General features: G+C 40.4%; 1 long non-coding RNA gene across 1 annotated transcript; it reads left to right on the top strand.

Annotated features, from left to right (window-relative positions):
- Positions 1-13,768: 13,768 nt before the first annotated feature.
- On the top strand, positions 13,769-14,513 carry LOC143420483 (uncharacterized). Its single transcript, XR_013100312.1, has 2 exons — positions 13,769-14,015; positions 14,112-14,513. It is a non-coding gene; the product is annotated as an uncharacterized LOC143420483 (long non-coding RNA).
- The last annotated feature ends 6,922 nt before the right edge of the window (positions 14,514-21,435 follow it).

Here is a 21,435-nt window from a genome sequence, read left to right as displayed (position 1 = left end):
GGAAAATAATGTCTATTAACAAGGTTGCCCAAACTTCTGCATCCCACTGTATCAGTATATTTTGTCATTAGTATAATATGAAATAAATTCTACATGTGTCAAGTTGTGTGCCAACATTTGCTGTGTAGTAGAACTGAGACATTAGTCATTATAAAAATTTATTTGAAATAATATTAAAATTCTCAAACAGAAAAACATTAAACATAAATATATAAAATATAAGAATTTACAGAGAGACAGGAATAAAAAGGACCAGCTGCTCTCCAGAGCAGGAACAAGGCTGAGGAGGAAATGCTCCATTGGAGACTGGTGTGGCCTCTTCAGGGACTCCAGGATGGCCAGCTCCACCGCCGATGGACCGTCCTGGGACCCGTCCCTCATCTGCCTCGGAGCCGTCCTCCTCTGTGGGCCTGTAAAACAGCACAAAACACAAAGAAATGAGAAGGCTGCTACTAGATTTTAATTTCAACATTGAAAAAAAAACAAAAACAGGATATAATCAGATTGGTTGTAGATATTTAGTAAAGGTGATCATAAGGGAATCCCACCGACTAAAAAGGTATCAGTGCTTGCTGTACATATCTGTGGGTGCAGCAGCAGGAGCTCAGGGACTGGGGATGCTCTGCTGCAGAATCAGTTGGTTCTATCAATACAGTATTAAATGTTAACAGGTTGGATATAATAATCGTAGAGTAGACAGTGGTCCCTCATTTATTGCAGGGGTTCTCAGAATAACTAGCCCCTGGTCACAGTTCTCACAATTGATTCTCAAAGTGCAAACCTTTGTAGATTGCAAAACGTAAAAGTATTATTATGCCGCGGTTTGTCTTCATCTGCCCGCCACTTTCGTGCGCCTTTTCCCCTCACGGTGCAGGTGTGTATTTCCGAATGAGGGTCATAGTTATGGGTGTTTTTGTGCTGTTTTTTCTATTGGACGCGATGGTTATCAAAACCAAACGTGATAAATTTGGCAAGCGCAGGAGATTTGTCAATCAGGCTGCAGAATGCAATGCTGTACTGTGCAATAAAAAATCAGCGAAAAAGCAAAGCAGTGACGGATGAACAGCGGGACCACTGTGTGCTGTTTATTATTAAACAATAAAATATATTCCTAAATGATAACATGCATAAAAGCAGAACGGTATTTGTACGTCAGTGGGAAAATAGCGGTGGCTTGCTAGCTTTTGTGCGGCTTCCCCGGGTCAGTGAAAACTTTCAAAAGAGAAATGAATGAACTTACCAGGTTGCCCGATCTTTTCACATATCTTCCTCCAAGCTCGGTCCTTTTTATTCCTGTCTCGGTACTGAAAGCAGCTGGTGTTGTACAGCTCCGAGTTGTTTGCTACCGCATTGATTAGCCTTCCCCTCCATTGAAGTATGAAAGGCTTTGGCTGGATCTGCCCCTTTGACCTAGGTAACAGCCACGTCACCAGGCTCCTGATTGGTTGTCGCGGCGCGATTTGACGCTGGAGTTCAGATTTTTCCAACTCGAGCGGTAGACGCGAAACGCGCGTATGCACAAAATGCAACACAAAAACTCACGCGCGTGGTTTTATTCGCGAGTCAAACGCGCCAGACGCGCTACACTGACGCGCGTTTCACGCGTTTTGGCGTTTTCGCGACGCAAATCTGCTTCCGAATTTTCGCGGGACCCGCAATCGCGCGTTATCGCGCCTTTCCATTGACTTTACATGTAAACCTGACGCTCTATTCGCGTCGGTGTGAACACACCGTTAGTGATTTATACGTCTACAAAACAGGTTCAGTTTGTAACTGAGAGAGCGGCTCAGTGGTGCTGAATTATATTTCCAATAGAAACACAATTTCATATGTTGTAGTAACAACACACTGCCACAAGATGTCAGCCTAGGCCTACTTTAACATGCTGTTCCAGTCAAAAAGAAAAAGTGACAGAGCCTTGAAAGAGTGACAGAGACACTTTTTATGAACTCATCTGTAATGTGTCACCTTTTCTGTAGGATGAAGAAGTGCTTCCCTTCTTTTAAAGTAAATACAGGCTTACAAAGATCCTCTAAACATGTTTCTGAAATAATCCTAAACACAATCACTAAATCAAAAATGCAAGAAACTATTTATTTAATCACTCTTCTTAACTTAATTCCTTAACTTAGTAAAAAAAAAAAAAAAATAGACAAGAACTTTTCTGCTGTCTCACCTCTGTCAGTTTTCATGCTGTTGCAAGAACAGGTGGAGGTGCAGGTGGAACTCTGACTTCAGTGTGGTTTGTATGTGCAGGCAGGAGTCTGACATCTCAGGACAGCAGAGGGTTGTCGAGCACGGTGACTCCTGCTGCGACGCCCCCGTCTGACTGTCCTGAGCTCTTGGTCCTCAGCAGACGGCCCACACACTCATTCATCACCATGTCTTTACCCTGCCTGTAAGAAAACCAAGACAAGGCTAACATTAGAAACAGCCACCAACCAATCCCTTTTACTCCACCACCCAAAAACCAGTGAGAAACACTAGCTAGTATTAACTTGGAATCAAAGTGCACTGTTGGGGGAAAACTCTGCAAAAGACCCAGGAGAAATAAAGACACAATGAGACAGAATTACTTTTGATGCTTTAACGTGCACACGGGTAAGCTGTTAAAAACAACTCACACCGTGAACAGAGGCTTGGCACCTTTTATAGGAAAGACAGTGAGAACAGGATAAGAAAATAATAAACAGATAAAATAAACAACTCCATATGTGGCGCTAGTCTCGTCAGCAGAGAGCTGGGAGAAAGCTGTGAGAGATAAAACAATCTAAAACAATATGTCCCAAAACAATATGTCTTCGCTGGGAAAGTCTAAAAGGATAATTCTAAACGAATCTAACCATAGACAAAGGGCAGAGAAAAGGCATCTTTGTACATTTAAAAGAAGGTAAAGAAACATAGAATCATTTTCCACTAACATTCCCTCCTGTTTTAACTTATTTTAAATGTATACAACAATTGTCTGTGAAGGTTATTTATTAAGTATCTTTAGCAATTTTTTAATGTTCAAAATGTCAACATAGCAGAAATGTAAATCATGTGGTCTAAAGAATAAAACAATAAAAGAATAAAATAATTAAGGAAGACACAGTAAAAGAAAATACAAAGGTGATAACGAAGGAAAATAATAAAACTAAAACTACAAAAAAATAAAAGAAAATAAAAGAATAAGAAAACCTTATGTTGTACCTGTATAAACTACTAATGTGTTAATCAGTGCATGATCACTTGACAAGTCATTTTTAATCACCACGTCATTTATTAGCAGCTATTACAAGTTCCTCTAACAGAATTGCAACGGGATGCTGTTCTTCTTGAGGCACGGCAACATAAGCAGTCATTGTAGTTGTTATCATCTTTGAAATCATTACTCTTAGACATGGCAACACACACAACACTAATATGAGCAGTGCTACCATGATGAAACCTAGAAAGACAAACGGCTTCGCTGCAGCAGCCAACCAAGAGCCGCCAAATAGCCAGTCCAGCCAGCCTTGTGGTGTGGCTGCTCCAGATGTGTGGTCAGTGACATATTTCTGCAGAACGGTCAAATTCTGCAAAGCTTCATAAATGTCTCCTCCAGCTTCGTATCCTTCAGGGATAAACGTGCAACATGTCTCCCCGATCAGCTTGCAAACTCCTCCTTGTGATGCTGTCAGCAGATCTAGAGTCAGTCTGTTCTGCAGCACCCAGGCCGTTCCCAGGGTCTTAGTCAAGTTGATGTGTCGTAACAGAGCATATCGGTTGGTCTCCACATGGTCCCGCACCTCAGCTACTCCAATGCCGGGGATCAAGCTCTGCAAGAACTTCACTCCTCCTCCCCAGATGCGAAACTCTCCCGGCACTCCAGTGTCCACTGTGATTCCAAAAGAATTGGGTGAGGCGATGTCCACCTCACGTCTCTGTCGGCTGCTGGGGTGGTGTTCAATACTTTGCATGAAGAAGACGTGATCTGATAATTGCACCAGGGCGCACAGACCCCCCCCAACCTTCAGGGAGTGACAGATAAGCCTTATTGCCACATAGGAAGTACCAGTCAGCCAAAACTCTGGTTCCTCTACTGCTGGGTGCCGTCCGTGCACATCCTGTCTGGTACTGAGTCTTTGTTTGTAGTGGCATTCGGTAGCTGTAGTCGGAGCGACAGTTGAGGCTCATCAGCGTCGCGTTACTGGCACAGGTTTCGTTGATTGAACAGGCCATACACTTCCTCTCGTTCCTCGGTGGGCAGAAAGTGTATATGTATTTACATAGGTGAGTAGGCAGCTCCCCCACTGCCCGCGATCCATTGTTCATCACACATACTGGCAGTTGTGATGCGTTCAGTTTGTTCAGTAGAATTACATCAGGCAGTGGGTCTGAGACTTGGGGCCAGGTCAGTAGGTAGGTCTGTCCGGAACAGTGCACATTCGTGAGTGACGATGACCTCCAGGTTGCTTTTGCTGGGATGCTGTAGTTGGCCTTGGACCAAAGAGTACTGTAGCCTGGATGTGTTGCCAGGCCCAACAGGCACCGACTGCGATCTTCAGGTATGCTGTACGGCCACAGACCAGACGTCTGTGAGGATAGGGGCATATGGGTACATGCATAGCAGTCAGTTTTATTATTCAAGTGAGCTGTAGTGTTCATAAACTGCCACCAGAAGTTAGTGGCGTAGCCATGGGGAAACTTGGTGTACTTTCCTTTGTCATACAGTGTCTGCCTTTTCTTCATATAGCGTGACTTGTTGTCCCTCACGGAAGCAAAGGTGAGGAGCCCGGCCAGGGTCAGGGCCGCTGCAGGTATTAGGAGCCACCACCTCATGACAACAGGACACACCCTCCTGTCGTGAGTAGACCCCCCGGCCAGAAAGGCTGTTCCCTCCACCGGGCGAGATCACAACAATTGGGCGAGCCTGTGTCGACTGAGTTTAGATGGCTTCACTTACTCGCCTGCAGTGACTCTGATGGATCCAAGATGGTCGTTCCGCTATTTTGCAAGCGGTGGGCGTGGTGAGGAGAACCTGCTGTGGTCCCTCCCACCTGGGTGCGCTCCAGTTTTTCCTTTGGAGCACCTTGATCAGAACCCAGTCACCGGGCTGTAATCTGCAAGACACTGGAGAAACATCATCAGGTTGTTGATTATGTACAATGATCTCCTTGTTTTCTAACAGCTTAGACATCCATTCTGCTAATGTGTTTTCTCTGATTGATTTGTCTATTGGTTGACTGGTGATGGGTAGTGGGAACGGCCTACCATGAATGATTTCAAATGGAGTTAGTTTATGGGAGCCTTGTGTTAAGCGCATCCACATTTTCACTAAACCCAAACATTCAGGCCACGGCCTTCCTGTTTCTGCCATGCATTTCCTGAGCCTTTGTTTTATAGTGCCGTTAGTTCTCTCTACAAGGCCTGCGCTCTGAGGGTGATACGCACAATGGTGTTTTATGCTGAAACCGAGTGCTTCAGAGACCTTAGTGATGACATTATTTACAAAATGAGTGCCGTTGTCTGATCGTATCAAAGCTGGGATGCCATATGTGGGTATGAAGTGATTGCACAGGCACTTTGCTACTGAAATTGTATCTGCCTTTTTCACTGGGTAAATTTCTGGCCACTTTGAGAACACGTCTATAACCACTAGGGCATATTTCGACCCTTGACATTCGCTTAGCTCAATAAAATCCATATGAATTGTGTGAAAAGGGTGAGGTGGAGTGGGAAAACGGCCTCTTTTTGGTCGCAGATTTCCCTGAGCATTATATTTTTGACACGTCATGCACGTTCTGACAAATTGTTTTGCTGAAGTTTCAAAATTTACAGTGTAGAAATGAGAGTTGACAATACAGGTCATTCCCCCCGATGACAAATGCGTACAGCCATGAGTCACTAATGCCGCCATCTTGTGGAGAGATTTTGGCAACACTGGCTTGCCATAACACATCATTAAGTCGTTTGTCAGAACTGCACCGTGTTTTAGCCATTTTGCCTGCTCGGCTGTGCTTGCTGCTTTTTGTTCATTTTTCAACACATCCAGTGGAATCTGATGTGTGTTTACTGCCATCAATGTAATGTTTGTCGTTTGTGCCGCCTGTTTTGCTGCTCTGTCAGCAAGTTATTGCCTGTAGTAATGAAAGAGCCATCAGTTTTGTGTCCTGCACATTTACACAATGCGATTTGTTGTGGTAAATGTATTACAGTCAGTAGGCGTTGTAGCAGGCTGGCATGCTGAACCGGTTTTCCGGTTGGTCTAATCATTCCTCTGTTTTGCCAAATTTTTTGCAAAATGATGCACAGCAGAGAAAACATACTGGCTGTCTGTATGTATATTTATTAGTTTGTCTTTGTGTATTTCACTTTCGCGTATCACAGCTATCAGCTCAGCGCTCTGTGCAGAATATGAAGAAGAAAGTAGTTTTGCTTCTATTATTTTACTATCTGTGGTTACTGCGTAACCTACACAATTTCGGCCTGTGCTGTAAGGTCAAATGCTGTTCTCCTAGCTTCCACACTTCCACACAGCTTCTATTTTGATATTATAGCTCCGGGTGGCTCAGTGTGCTTCACTATGAGCTGACGGTTAAAAGGACATTTGTCAAATTCATGTGGTTTTATAATTATTAAACTTCTCACACGCTCAAAGACATAAATGTCAGCCAACAAGGCATCGCTCATCAAGCTTAGCTCCATAGAAATGTATGTTATTGACACTTAATAACAGCAGGGTGAAGACAGTGGCAACACAGAGGATGGCCAACAGCTTCTGTGTCAGTGAGACATTTCAGCTGGTGTGGCCGTGCTTCTTTCCAGCACTCAGCAGCTTTCTGCTGCCAAAAGGACCGTGACACTGCCCTACTTCTTTGAGCCTCCGGAGAACGACATCAATCCAAAACAGCAGACAGCCTTTTCAAATACTTTTCTCTAAAGAATGCAAATATCAAGTATTCTTGCTCCCCTTTCTTTCTGATAATGTCACTTTTACAAATCCTGTCCCATCAGCTCTCATGGCTGGTTTGGCTTTGAGGGTCGGGGAGGACAAAAAGCTATTAAGGACCTTTTGATCTGCAGTCCAGTTCTCCTCTAAAGTATTAAGGATGAAGCAACAGTGCTCCTCTTTGCTATTCTGAAATGTGTGTTAAACACAGTGTAGAAGGTAAGTAGAAGCTTACACAGCACCATCAGCCATCATGCTAAATTTGCATCTTCAAAAGTCAATGCAGCCAGACTCACACCTGATTATAAATGTTCAGGAGACACTGTTGAATGTTTAGTGTTAACTTAAATCACTCATCATTTACAGTATTACAGAGTTCGGGGTTATGGGTTAGCACTATCATGTTACCCGTAACTGGATTAACTATGGTAGTAACTTAACTAGCAGTGTTGGTCAAGTTACTTACTTCCCCCAAAAGTAATCCCCTTACTTTACTGATTACTTATTTTCAAAAGTAATTAATTACTTAGTTACTTTTTAAAAACATGATTTATGACCTGAATAGGTAATAACGCAATAGATCTTTCAGCCCAATTCTACTTTTTCTGCATCATCCATCATACAAAATGTAATCAAATAGAAAAGTCTGTTTTTAAAACTTGTTTTATTAGTTTGAATCTTTTTACTTTATGCATCAAGCAAAAATTAAATTATATGCAACATTCTGACTAGAAGAAATTTGTGGAGGAATCCGCAAGTCTCTCTGTGAATTTCCAATCCCGTAGTAGCGTACTCGGTGCTTGCTCTGAAGTTAAGGGTTTTTTCGCTGTAAAAAGAAAGTTTCTAAAAGTTTTTGTCACTTTTTACGGAATCAAACTCAAAGTAAGCTCAGTACTTCCACGCTTTAAACGCTGCACGGTCATACTCTCTCTGCACTCCTCCATAGATTATCCATTCTTGATCTGCACACAGCTGTTATTGTCATGAGGCACTCTGGCAAAAAAATTACGGTTTTAGTAACGCAGTAACGCAGCGTGCTTATGGGAAAGTAACAGTAATCTAATTACCTTTTTGCAATAGTAATCCCTTACATTACTCGTTACTTGAAAAAGTAATCGTGTTACTGCCCATCTCTGGCTGTGAAACACTAATAAAAAATGATTAACTCAAGTTTTTGCTGCTAAAGTTGGTTCCATCAGCTGCTGAATCACAGGATGTACTTGGTTATAGTCATTTGTGCATTTTGGGTTGCTTTAAATAAATAATGATGTGTTGTAATCATCCAGATCTAGAAGCTTAAACTGCTTTTTCACGTGTCTGTAAATGAATTTCTTTCTTATCATTGGTGTGGGCTGACACTTGACACTCTGTGGCTCCTGATTTGTCTGTTGTCAAGGTCTCACCTCAGTGTGATTCCTCACGTTTTGTCATGATTAAAGGATGAATGGGAACACAGCTTCAGTCACTGTGTTCACTTCCTGATATGTCAGAACTGTGCTCACATCACTCACTTTTTTAACACAATGACACACTGCTGTAAACAGTGTGTCACGTTACTTGAAAAAAGTAATCGGATTACAGTAACGCGTGGGCAGTTAATGTCTCTGTTAACTAGTCATGATAGAAGCCAATATTTCTGTCCAAACATGGTCGGAATATGTTTCACTACAAGCTAACATTTACAGCATGACTTTAAGCTAGCACCATAAAGACGGTAAAAGACACTGTAATATGTAGAAATGCATGTGAAAAGTGTTATATTAGCAGTGGTTGTGCTACTCCACACAGCCACTTTAACATTACTGACACTGTGTTTCTTACCTGTAAACAGCGGGTCTTGTGTGATAAAAGCTTGTGCAGAAAGTAGCAGGTGTAGACTGGTCCATAGCACTGTATGAAGTGATAAGATGTGAAAGGACATATATAGGGTACCTTAAAGGGCGGCTTAAAAGTGTTTCCCTGAGCTTTTACTTGCAGCTTGATATCTAAATAAATGTAAATAAATATGAATGAAAAAAAAAAGCGGGAAAAAGGAGGAGCCCGGAGCTTCGTCTTTCGCTCGGCCTACCCCGCTATCCGGTTGTTCAGTCTGACGTCACTAGCCGTGTCTGGGTCTAAACTCCGCTGCAGGTCCATATATCCAACGATCACTATGGCATTACTGAGAGTTGGAAAAACAGTCTAAAGTCTTTCATCTTTAATAAAATGATCAGCGTTCTGCTCTACCAGGTGTAACAATTGAGTTTAACATCCAGGCATCCATGAAAATGGAATTTATGACATTTAACGGAGTTAGAAGTTAGCAGGAAGTTAGCTCGCTAGCTTCTATCTAAATACAATATAGCATGTCCTGACTGCGGGGTTTTGGAAACAAATTAAAACGTACATCTCTGTTATCACTTCCAACATAAATGAAGACAGAAAACGAAACAGCAGTGACGTTTGTAGGGTTACTGAAGTTTGGCTAGCTGGTATATAATGATGTGCTACGTGACCGCTAGCGACACAGCTATGCTAGCATAATATGAACAAGCTAACTTTTTTTCCACTCGATAAAAGTTAACGTGAGTGTTTTCGGTGGTCAGGAACAAATGTAATCGCATGGCAGGATGCTGTAAAAGGACCAAACTTCAGCCAGGAGAACAACTGAGATAATCCATCCACAATACGAGGTTAGTCATTCATATACTGCTGCATGGGCTGGGCTGTAGTTACATCCTAACGTTTTAAAAACTGAGCTTAAATAAATGATTAGTGGTAATAAAAGCCGAGGGAGGTCAGCAGTGATCACTGACTGTTTTAGGAGCTTTTTGAGATCAAATATAAGAAAATACATAACATTAAACATGTTAACAACACAAAATCCATATTAAACGCAGACTACTTTAGACCCGGAAGTAGGATTCGTCGCGTCATCACTGAACAACCGGATAGCAGACGGACCGTCAGAGACTCGAACTTGGCCGTTAAACTCTGGGGTCTGAATGCTGGCCTCTTAAGGCTGCGCACCACACAGCCGGCCAGTTGGAAATAGAAAAAAAGGACATTTATCTTCTGTTGTTCAACAATTTTTTTTTTCGTTTTTTTAAATCTATTTAGCTTGTTGTGCAGCATTGTTCCACACAAATGACACATGGAAACCTAGCTATTTTTTTATTGGCTTTCACAAAATGGGACTGCCAATGTTGGAGGTGTTACTGCAAAGTCTTCCTGCTAGCCGGAAACCTGCTGGCGGCGCCACTATGTTCTCAGCACACTCTTCAGCGTCAGCTTTGTTGCCTGTTTTCGGCACACCTACCTAGTCCCACTCATCCACTTTATCTGCTCATGGCAGATTTACCCACACTGAGCACTCCTTGGATTAAGGTAAATTGAAGCAGGTCATTATAAAAAAGACACACAGCTTATCATCTTATCCTTGTGCAACACCTAAAAGCACTCTGTTCATTTGTTTGCTAGATTAGCCGCTAGCATACACACACTGTGTTAGAGGCTTGTTGCTACCTAGTTAGCGATGCTACACACCTGTTACTGTGTATTTTTCAATGATTCAGCACTCCTTGGATTTTTAGACAGTAATGAGATCATGTGCACACTCCACAGAGGTCCAGAGTCCAAATGTGACCTCTAGCACCAAACGCTTGCTGCAGTTCTTGGTGTCAGAGGTGACACATAAGGTATCGGGTTTCTGTGTGATTACTTTTTCATATAGGACCAAGTATGTTTGGATAACGTTTTGCCCTTGAAAACTGCCGTTGAATATTAGACATTGTTGTCTAATGTTATAAATGTATTGATGTGAAAGGTGTAAGTGTGACAAATATGGAATAAGATAGGAAATCAGAAAGGAGGCAAATACTTGTTCACAGGGCTATAGTCTGTAAATGATCTTTTGGCTATAGTAGATCTTTTACTTGTTCATTTTTTAATTGTTTGTTTAAAATAGTTTTCTCTAGGTTAAGGCGTACGGTCCAGGCCTTCAGAGCAGTGGTCTGGCTGTTGGAAAACCCACTGAGTTCACAGTTGATGCCAAGCAAGGAGGAAAAGCTCCTCTGAAAATTATAGCCCATGAATATCTGGCTTTGTATATGATCACAAATATGTTAAATATATTGCATGTACCGTATTTTTCGGATTATGGGTCACACTTAAAATCCTTTTTCTCAATAATCGACAGTGCGCCTACTTAAATCTGATAGAACTAATCCCTTTTCTTCTGCACAGGATGTTGAAGGTAATTCTGTGGATGTCCAGGTTAAGGATAATGGCAACAGCACCTGCACCTACACCACACGCAAGCCTGTGAAGCACACTGTGATGGTCTCCTGGGGAGACGTTAACATCCCTGAGTAGGGATGGGTATCGTTTAGGTTTTATCCGATACCGGTGCCAAACCGGTACTTTTGAAACGGTGCCGGTGCTTAAACGGTACTCAAACCAGTGCTTAAAGAATGAAGAACACAAACTTTGTCCAAAAACCTCTCGTGTTCAGCATTGGTCTTACGCCTTTATTTATACCTTCATGGTACATGGTGAAACACACAGATAAAGCAGGAACTTAACTGCACGCCCTTCACTCGTGGGTGGAGAACATGCAGTTCCAGGAACTTAATCTAACAATAACAGCTGGTTTTCACAACTTATTGTGGTTAATGCTTTGTACGCTATCTATAAATTCAAATTCAAATTTTATTTGTCACATACACAGTCATACACAGTACGATATGTAGTGAAATGCTTGGATAACTGCTCGTGACCTAAAGAAAACAAAAAAGGAAAAGGCTATGAATAAGATAGGAAATAAATATGAAAAATTAAAAGGGTCAATTTAACTAGGAAGGAATAAAATATAAATTAAGGTTAAAAATGAAATAACTGTACAACACACTGGGAAAGAATAAGATAAAATATATAAATTAAATTGAAAAATGGCAAACCTTCTGTTGCTATGTGCTGATAACTAGAATATGCTTAAAGAAACTGACAGAAAAACAACTGCTTTATATGTGCTGGGAGTCAGGGAGTGTGCTCTCATGATAATTAAGTTTTGCACGTTCCTCTGACTGCTACAAGCATAAGGGAAATTTAAACATAATACACTCATATTTATTTCGCTGAAGGCATATATTCATAAAAGATAAAAATACTGTAACACAGATCGTTGAGCAGATCGTGTGTTGATCTGAGTCCTGTGATTTCCAGTAGTGATTTATTCCCATAACAAAATCAAATTGTCCTCTGCTGCTGTGTTGTTGCACAATGAAAATGATGGAGGTTTCAGAAACAGTCCGAACCTGGTTACTGTCTCAGATATGACGCTAGTCTTATCCTGCCTGCTTCTGTGTGTATATATGTAATATGCATATCCACATAATTATGGATTATTACAATTATGATATTTAATAAACACACACTGTGTTTTAAAGAACATACATTAAGAAACTGATTGTGTTAAATTTTTATTTCAAATAAATTTCATTATATTTATAGTCATCATTTTATTATAGATTAAGTGCAAGAGTTGTTAAGTGTGGATAAATAAATAATAGTTTATTGCAACAGCAAATTGCGCCTTGGAGTCCTGAGGCACTGTGCAGGGCAACTAGGAAGTGTGTTCTGGACTCACTGTTAGTATCCACTGATTTAGTCACTGATCAACCTTCAGTCACGTAGGAGGACAGAGCTTCATGTTTATGGGATTAATGTGCAGTTTCATTGAATCCGTATTTATCTGTAAACAGGGTTCACACGGGTGCTTGAAATATGTGATCTTCGGTGCAGTTTTCCTGTTTTGTGGGGAAGAAAGGCTTTTTAAGCCAACCTAAGATGATTCGTTTTCATTTTCACATGGTCTTAGTGAGGTGATGCAAAGTGAAACATGCTTTCTGTGGGTTCTTTTGGCCATGTGCTGGGAAAGCTTGAACATGGACCTTCAAAGTGCTTAAAAAGTGCTTGGATTAGAGCCAGAAAAAAGCGTATGAACCCTTGATTTGGAGGTGTTGGAGTCTGAAACCATGTGATGACTGTAAGCTCTGTGATTTATTACCTGATGGACCAGCAACACCTTCACTGTGTTTAAATGAGAATGAATCCAGCTTTACTTTAATATAGACGGCAGTGTGCAAAAGTCTTGTGCCCTCGTTTCTTTACATTTTGCAGGAGAATTGGAAACGGGTGCAGCAATTTTTGTAGATCGGACTGCGTAGTTGTGAACTGAGTTTTGTAACTTTGTAAACCGAAAGATCAGAAAATTTCTAGTCATTCACATTTATTTAATGGGCTAAATTAAGTTTTGTCTTCAGGTCCTGGGATAATGGAAGGCGGGAGGGATTTGCTCAGATTAAACGGTTCTTCTTTCTAAACAAAAAGCGTGCAGATTCTGGTTTCGTTGTGTAGAATAAAATAAAAAAAAATGTTTTGACCTGGTTTAAAAACGTAAACAAATGGAGAAATGTGCTTATGGACGTAGATCCATCGATTATTCACTTTATTCAGTAATATGTGGCCTCATTAGTAAAGAACTGACCTGCCTTATGTACTGTAAAGCACATGTACATATATTTCAGGATCACTGTAACCTCAGTGGCTTGAAATAAACTTTATTTTGGAGTTACATATTTTGATTTTGGGCAGTTTTCTTTACGAAACAACTGTTTCTGGTCATTCACATTTATTTAATATGCTAAATTAAGTTTTGGGCATGTGTGGCACCATGATATAGATGAATACATGAAAATTGCAGCCCCCCCCCCCCCCCCCCCCCCCATTTTATTTTTATGCTTCATGCTTCCTTTTGGGAAAAACTACTGTTAGTGTTTATTTTGCTGCAATATAAGTTCCGCCAGCAGAGGGCGGTCGAGTCTACGGTAGTGCAAAGTCTACGCTGACTGTAGACGGTTACGTCGTTTTCATTGGCCCGGAGTCTACGGTGAGCGTAGACACTGTAGACTCGGGCCAATGGGAGCGCCGAATCCCACTGTAGACGACCAATCGTCTGCTCGGCGGAAGTTGCGTCACCAAAACAACAACATACGGCGGTGCAGCGAAGAAGCCGGCAAGTCCGCTATTCTTTATGGAAACTAGCATTTCTTTTATGTTTACAGTAAGTTATCGACTCTAAGACGCTCCTGGATTTAGCTGGAAGTACACGACGCCACGCTGAATACATAATTTAACCTTTTTTAACTCCATTTTATAGTCTTGGTATGGCGACACCGACGATTCGGGTAGTTAATCCAGATGCCCCTGCACATCGTCAGCAGGCGCTACTTATGGCAACCAAAGAGGCACGTTACTCTCGGGTGAGAAGTACGGTCTTCCCCAAACCTCCACAGGAGCTGCTCAGCCAAGTCACTGTCTTGACTCACGCAGAGAAGCTTCTTCAAGCCGAGGGTATCCACGCGCCTTTAAGTCAACAGTGCCTGGGAAAGCTGGTGGTGCCATTTGATCTTTACAATTGATCTTTTAAAAAACATTACAGTCAGAATCAAGTTCACTGATTGATTGTAGTGCTGTCTTTGTGTTTTACTGATTGCTTGCAGTGTTGTCCTTGTGTTTCACCATTTCATTTATTTTAATAAAGTGTTTTGTATTACAGTAACAGTGAGTTGTGGAATAACTTAATGAATGAATGACTTGGACTTACTGACCTTCTTTGAATCAGCATCACTATAGTCCAAAAGGCACTGACAAAACATACAAGCATAAATAAATAAAATCTATAGAAAGACAAACATGTTGTATATTTTTTTATTAAGTTACACACAAATAGCATACTCTGCCAACAGGTTTAAAAGACACAAATATGAAGAAACATAACAGACCTGAACCAAAGAAGCAATGTGTACAAGCAGGTGGCAAAGTCAAGTTCATAAAGTATTTGTACAACACATGTCTCTGCAAGAGCTTCAGTGTTTACTGGAATTGATTCTGAAACACTAACAGAGCTATTATCTATCTGTTATGTCAGTCAAATTTCCCATGATGCTCTTGGTTGAGATCTGGTGACTGTGAAAGCCATGGTATATGATCACACCATTTTCATAATCAACTATTCACTGACACTTCTTCAAATACTTTGTCACAGGACAAACATAATCTGTCATAGCAAAAGTGCACCCTAACATGGCAGCAAAGTGCAATGTCTCCCCATCTGGGGGTCAAGAGTTCAGGGTATGCCTTTAATTTCTTGCCTGTCTGTAAATGACAGTACAATGGCATGAATAATTCTTCACATTTTACCAGTATAAAAGTAAAACAATTACATGGTCTCATGGGGGCAACATAAAAGACTCCTCTTATGGATAGTCATTGCACATCATAATAACACAGAAGAAAAGAGAGCTATTTGTTTTCAATTGCTGTTGATTTCAGGGGACTTTCCAAACTGTTTTGGTTCAAAAGAGCCAAAGGATAATCATCATCACTATTGGCATAACAACTAGATGCTTTAATTGTATGTGCACTGATAATGCTTACTGTCCTGTCATTGTAAACCAGTCAAAATACATAAATAACACATTGTGAACATGGTGAAGACCACAGACAGCAGTACAGGTGTCAGGTGGGATAAAGGAGATGGAAACATCACCTGATGAAGAAAAAACAGACAACAGACTGAATGAATGAAAGAACGCTTCTTCATTGCACATTTTCCACCAATCACAAGCCTCTCCTTTCACTCTAGACTTTTGACCAATCACCAATCAGGATGAATTGCACTACTGTACTGTGCATCCCCATTCGCGGTGTCTCGCTAGAAGAGTAGTGCAGAGCTGGCGCACCAGGTAGTTCCTGATACCTCCTGTTTCTCTGTTTTTACAGGTATGCTGGGTTCCAAATAATACATATGCGATAGACAACAGTAGCAATCGATCATAAACGTAAAAGCGAGAGAGCCAATTCACGAGCTTGAGGGTTGATAACGGTGAATTGCCACCAGGTGTTGCAAAATTCACCTTTGTTAGAGGGAAGTCACCTTTGTTAAATAGCAAAGTATTTAAAAATGAATTTCATTATGTATGATCTGAGCATGCGCAGAATGATCCACAGCGCTCTTTGATCCTTTTTAAAAAAATTATTATTAAACTTTATTGAGAAACAGTATACAGAACGTGTATACAACCAGAGCAAAATTAACATATGCCAGGGGGTGTAATACAAAGAATTCATTCAAATATTTTGTAATTACTACAAATGGTAATAGTTTTCATAGCATTTTGTTAAGTAATCCACAAACCAATTTTATGTAACATAAAACATCATTATAGTAATATTTAAAATTAGGTTTTTGGTTACTGTATTTGTGAAAATAAAATTTAGCTAAGATAAAAAGTTTATTATAAAGTAAACATCTTTTTTTTGTAGCAAAATCCAAAACATTGAGACCACCGTGTTCATAGTCATTCATCACTACACTCTTTCTGATGTAATGTCCCGTTTTTCCAGAGGAAGTTGAAGAGCATTCGGTCAATATCCTTACAAGTTTTGCCGTGCAGAGAAATCGCTGCATAAGTCAGTCGAGACAGACCTTCTGCTTTTGAGAGCAATACCCTTCCTCTTAAACTTAAATCTCTCTGCAACCATTGATTTAAATTGGTTTGAGATTTTTTAATAATTGGGGGAAAATTTAGTGAAATTCTGTCTTTTGGATCTTTGCAGAACTATTAGCATTGGAATACAGAGTTTTGATAGCTTTGCAGAAGATATCACCAAAACCAAATTTCTGAAGTGTAAGAAATATAAATTCATGCTCAATTGAGTCAAAGGCTTTAGAGAAGTCCAGGAGAAGGATAAATGAGTCATCAGATATTAATGCCGAGTAGTCCAGAATATCCAAGACGAGTCTAATATTATTGGAGATGTGTCTGTTTGTCATAAATCCATAAATCTTGAACGAACAAAAGCTTCTTCAGCTTTCTGGCAGTAGAGCTCATCCAGTTCAGATTGAAAGGACCTAAGATGTAATCTATCCTCCTCCGAGACCTCGTCTGGTGGGAGTTGATATATCGCGGAAGATTATATTCTGCTGCTGCTGCCCTTGACTTAGCTATTTTTGCCCCATACTGTCTTTACATTTTACTCGTTTCAAATTAAAAAAATTCCCAGTTTATGCCATAGGAATTGTCAATATTAGCCTTGTGTATAAAATGTTTTAACAGTCGTGTGATTTCTGAATTGTATGGCTCAAAAGCGAACTACTTAAGTTCCAATATGAGGATCTATTAACCTATCCCCACAAGCTGCATGTCTTTGGACGGTGGGAGGAAGCCGGAGTACCCGGAGGGAACCCACGCAAACACGGGGAGAACATGCAAACTCCACACAGAAAGACCCCGGCCTGATGGTGGAATTGAACACAGGACCTTCTTGCTGTGCGGCAACAGTGCTAACCACCGTGCCCCACTCTGAGAACTGCAATAAGAAAAAAAAAAATTCTTATTGCAGTTCTCAGAGTTACGAGATAATCTGAGAGAGCTACAGGAAGTCAATAAATCACTTTTTTTTCTAGATATATAATTACCTGAAAGAGTTGCTGAGACATGAACTCGTTTCCTGCTTAGTGGCTTCGCACACTGTTTCAGCTTAAGCCTGATAAGTTTTGTGAGGCTTTAAAACTCAAAATCATTTCTGTGAAAATTTTTTCAGTTTTTCCAAAACTCCAAAATGTGGGAAGCTGAATATGATAGAAGCTAATGTCCTACGGTTATGTGGAAAAGAAAGCTGTCACAGGACTGTGAAAAACTAAATACACTTCATTATTCAGTAGCCTGTAGAGCTACTTCTGCAGCAATAACTTGAACTAATCACCTTCTGTATTGCTTCATCACTGTCACATTGTTGTGGAGGGATTTTGGCTCATTCGTCTTTACAGCATTGCCTTGGTTCATTAACATTTGTGGACATTCGTGCATAGCTCTCAAGGTCACGCCACAGCATTTCAATCAGTTTGAGGTCTGGACTTTGATTGAGCCATTGTTGTACATTTTGGGGCTTATTTTGCTGTTGCATGACCCAGTTTCACTCAAGCCGTGGGACAGATTGGCCTTACATTTTATTCAAGAGTACTTTGGTGTACAGGTTAATGGTTGAGCTAATAACGGCAAGGTACCCATGTCATGTGGTTGGAAAATAAACCCAAATCATCACCCCTCCTCCAAATGCATGTTGGTATGAGGTTTTTGTTGTGATATACTGTGTTTGCTTTTTTCCAAATGTGGTGCTGTGCATTATAGCCAAACATCTCTTTAGTAATCTTTGGTCTCGTCTAGGGCTGGGCAAAACGATTATTTTCCTAATCGATGAATCTAGCGATTAATTCTTCGATGCATCGATTAATCTAACGATTCGTTTTTCAATCCGATTCGATTTCGATTCGATTAACGATTTTTTCCCCCCATTATTTGACTTGTATAGCAATTTCACATTTACTAATTTATGTATATAAATGAAAAACACAAATTTATTCATTTGAAGACCTTTTAATAAAAAAAATTGCAATCAATACAATAGAGATAGCATTTAACAAGAAATGAAATGTGCAAACATATATAAAATTAAGGAAAAGTTAACAAAACATTTCAAATAAATAGCAACAATGGTGTCTTTAAACAAACAAAATGTAACATTCACTTTGCTTTCTGCCAAAAAGTGCTCTTCATTCACAAAACAAAATCCACAATAACATTGTACTACAATCTTCTGTTTTTAACAAAAAATTTAATGTTTTGCAAAACAAATATAACAAAGGAAATCATAGCAAAAAATTAATAATATACAAACAGCAGCAATGGCGTCTTTGAACAAATAATGAAATGACAAGTTACCCCTAAGTAGGACTCTGTGACCAGACTTGTCCAAGCATCAGTGGTAAGGGAGATTTTGGATGTGGCCTTTTTTAGTTCTTTCCTTAGTTTCTCCACTGAAGTTTCATACTTTCTCTCCATCATGCTTGTAAAATGACGCTTAGACGGCAGAGTGTAACCTGGTTGGAAAGTGGTCAGCATTTCTTTGAATCCCTCACCCACAGCAAGTGGTCTCTTGTCTTTTAAAATCATAGATAAGTCGCTCTCAGTAAGTACAGCCACCTCCTGCGGGGTGCATGGCGTACTTCTTCTCTGAAAGTAGTCCTCCAGACTTTTCTGTTTATTCCTGAAATCATAAATCACACACAGCACACAGATGAATTCGAATAATTACAAAATAATTATATGGAAAGCATAATATCAAAATAATTTGATAAGGATCTGGTTGAGATAGATAGATATACACACACACATACTGTTATGCCATGTGCTTTCATAGCATAACAGTAAGAGGTTAATAATAATCCCCAATGTTGAACATATGATATGCAGTAATCATGATGGCTGGAAAAGATAACGTTTAAATAGCCATAGCTGATGGCACCTTTACTGGTGCACTGCTTTCTAGTCATTAGATGGCATAACTTTGACCTATAAGATCAAGCTGGAGAAGCATTATGTATTAAAACAGCATTCAAATAGGATTAAACACATTAAATTTGACAAATCAAGAGTTCATTGTCATTTTGCTTTTGCAAGCACTTTAACAATGTTGTAATAGTGTCCACGACGGCTACGTTTAGCAGGTGGTGCATTATCCTTGTTAACATTTCTCCTGCGGCCAATTCGCTGTCTCACATTTTTTGTCTTTCGCCGATTCTGATAATCAGCCTGCGTGCATTCCGACTCATTTTGCCAGCATGGGCCACAAACAAAACAACAACAACAACTAAACAGCAGCTGCTATATGTTACTGCTAAGCAGCTTAAATGAGTTTTGCATTTACGGAGGTTGGGTGTTTATCTCTGTGTCTATGAGTGAGTGTACGTCTACGTGGGGGGGGTCTGGATGAATTAACGGGTAAAAACTAGCGTTAGTAAAAAAGTTGAAAACTTACAGTGGTTTGTCCTTTGCAGAAGCTGCTCCTGGATGCAGTCGTTTGAGGTGCTGGTGCATAGCCGTCGTGCTTTTATGATAGGCCATTTCCACCTCACAAAGCCGGCAAACGACTGAATCACTTCCTTTTCTGTTAAAATATCCCATACTGTAGAACTGCGTGTTCGGGTGGAGTGATTTAAGTTGACTGCAACTACCTCATTCATGATACCGCTACTCGCTGCCGCCATGTCTTTTTTTGAAAGTGACGACGCATCGACGCAGATTTTTTTACGTCGACGTATTTTTTGCATCCACGTAATCGATTACGTCGACGCGTTGTCCCAGCCCTAGTCTCGTCTCTGCAAAGCATATTGTTCCAGAGGTCTTGTGGTTTGTTTAGATGCAGCTGTGAAAGCCTGAGCCATGCTGCAGACTTTGTTTTAGAGAGAAGAACTTTAACATGGTAATTGAGGCCTGTAGAGTCTGGGATGTAGCTTTTAGGGTTTTTCGCAGTTTCATTGAGCGTTGCACAATCTGACCTTGAGGTGAATTAGCTTGGACTGCCACTCTTGGCAAGACGGTTGAATGGTCTTAACAGATCCCTGAATGCTCCAGAAAAAAAAGAAACAAGGCTTAGTACGCATCACTGAAACAAAGATCTGATCGACAAGCTGGTACTCTACACATGCAGTTACCAGCATAAGGTATCAGTGTACAGGAAATGATGGAATGGGCACTGCATTGTGCTTAAGGTCAACTATCTGGCATCATTCAAATAAAACTGGGAGCAATGAGACCCAACAGAGTGTCAATCACAGAAGGCAAGCACAAGCTAGACTGAACAGCATCTGTCAAGATTGACTTGTGGGTCTGCTTTAGCAACAATCTCTCATATATTATTCCATTAACTAAGACGGTAGTCAATTAATGTTTCTTAGCACAATGCGTTAAAACGGATAGCTAGCTGGCTCTGACCAGAGACAAGAAATTCATCCCAATAACAAAAAGAGGAAGAGGTTGTGGTTTTGTTAGGCCTGTGCCAGTTTCATGACTTAAAGCAACAGCTTCCTCAAAGCATACTGTCAATGGGAGGTTACCAGGCAACCAGCTATCCACTTCACTTACATACCTACCAATTAAGGATGTTAAGAAACGCTGAAGAAGATGGCTATTAATGATTTAGCAGAACTGAAGAAACCTATAACTAGCAGTTACAATAATCAGTCCATCATTTCTCACTCCAGTTTCTCAAATGTGAAAACAAGTTGTCTTGTTCTTTATATTTTTTGATTGAAAATGGCTTTGTCAGGCAAAATGACCAGACATCGTGCAAATGTAAATGAGTTGCATTTACATTTGCACCATGTAGATGCAACTCAGTGACAAGTAGTGAGCAAGTAGGTGATTTGAAACAGTAATCCATGCTTTTATTTAATCTCGTTTGGATTACTGTAATGCTCTGTATTTTGGAGTTAGTCAGTGTCTTCTCTCTCGTCTGCAGCTGGTCCAAAATGTTGCTGCACGACTTTTAACCAGAACTCATAAAAGAGAGCACATAACTCCCATCCTCGCCTAACTCCATTGGCTGCGTGTATAATTTACAGAGTGGGTCATTTATAT

The sequence above is a fragment of the Maylandia zebra genome, linkage group LG9 (assembly GCF_041146795.1).
Source record: "Maylandia zebra isolate NMK-2024a linkage group LG9, Mzebra_GT3a, whole genome shotgun sequence".
Taxonomy (NCBI): domain Eukaryota; kingdom Metazoa; phylum Chordata; class Actinopteri; order Cichliformes; family Cichlidae; genus Maylandia; species Maylandia zebra.
The sequence above is the reverse complement of the archived record's forward strand: the minus strand, read 5'-3'. Positions and strand labels throughout refer to the sequence as shown.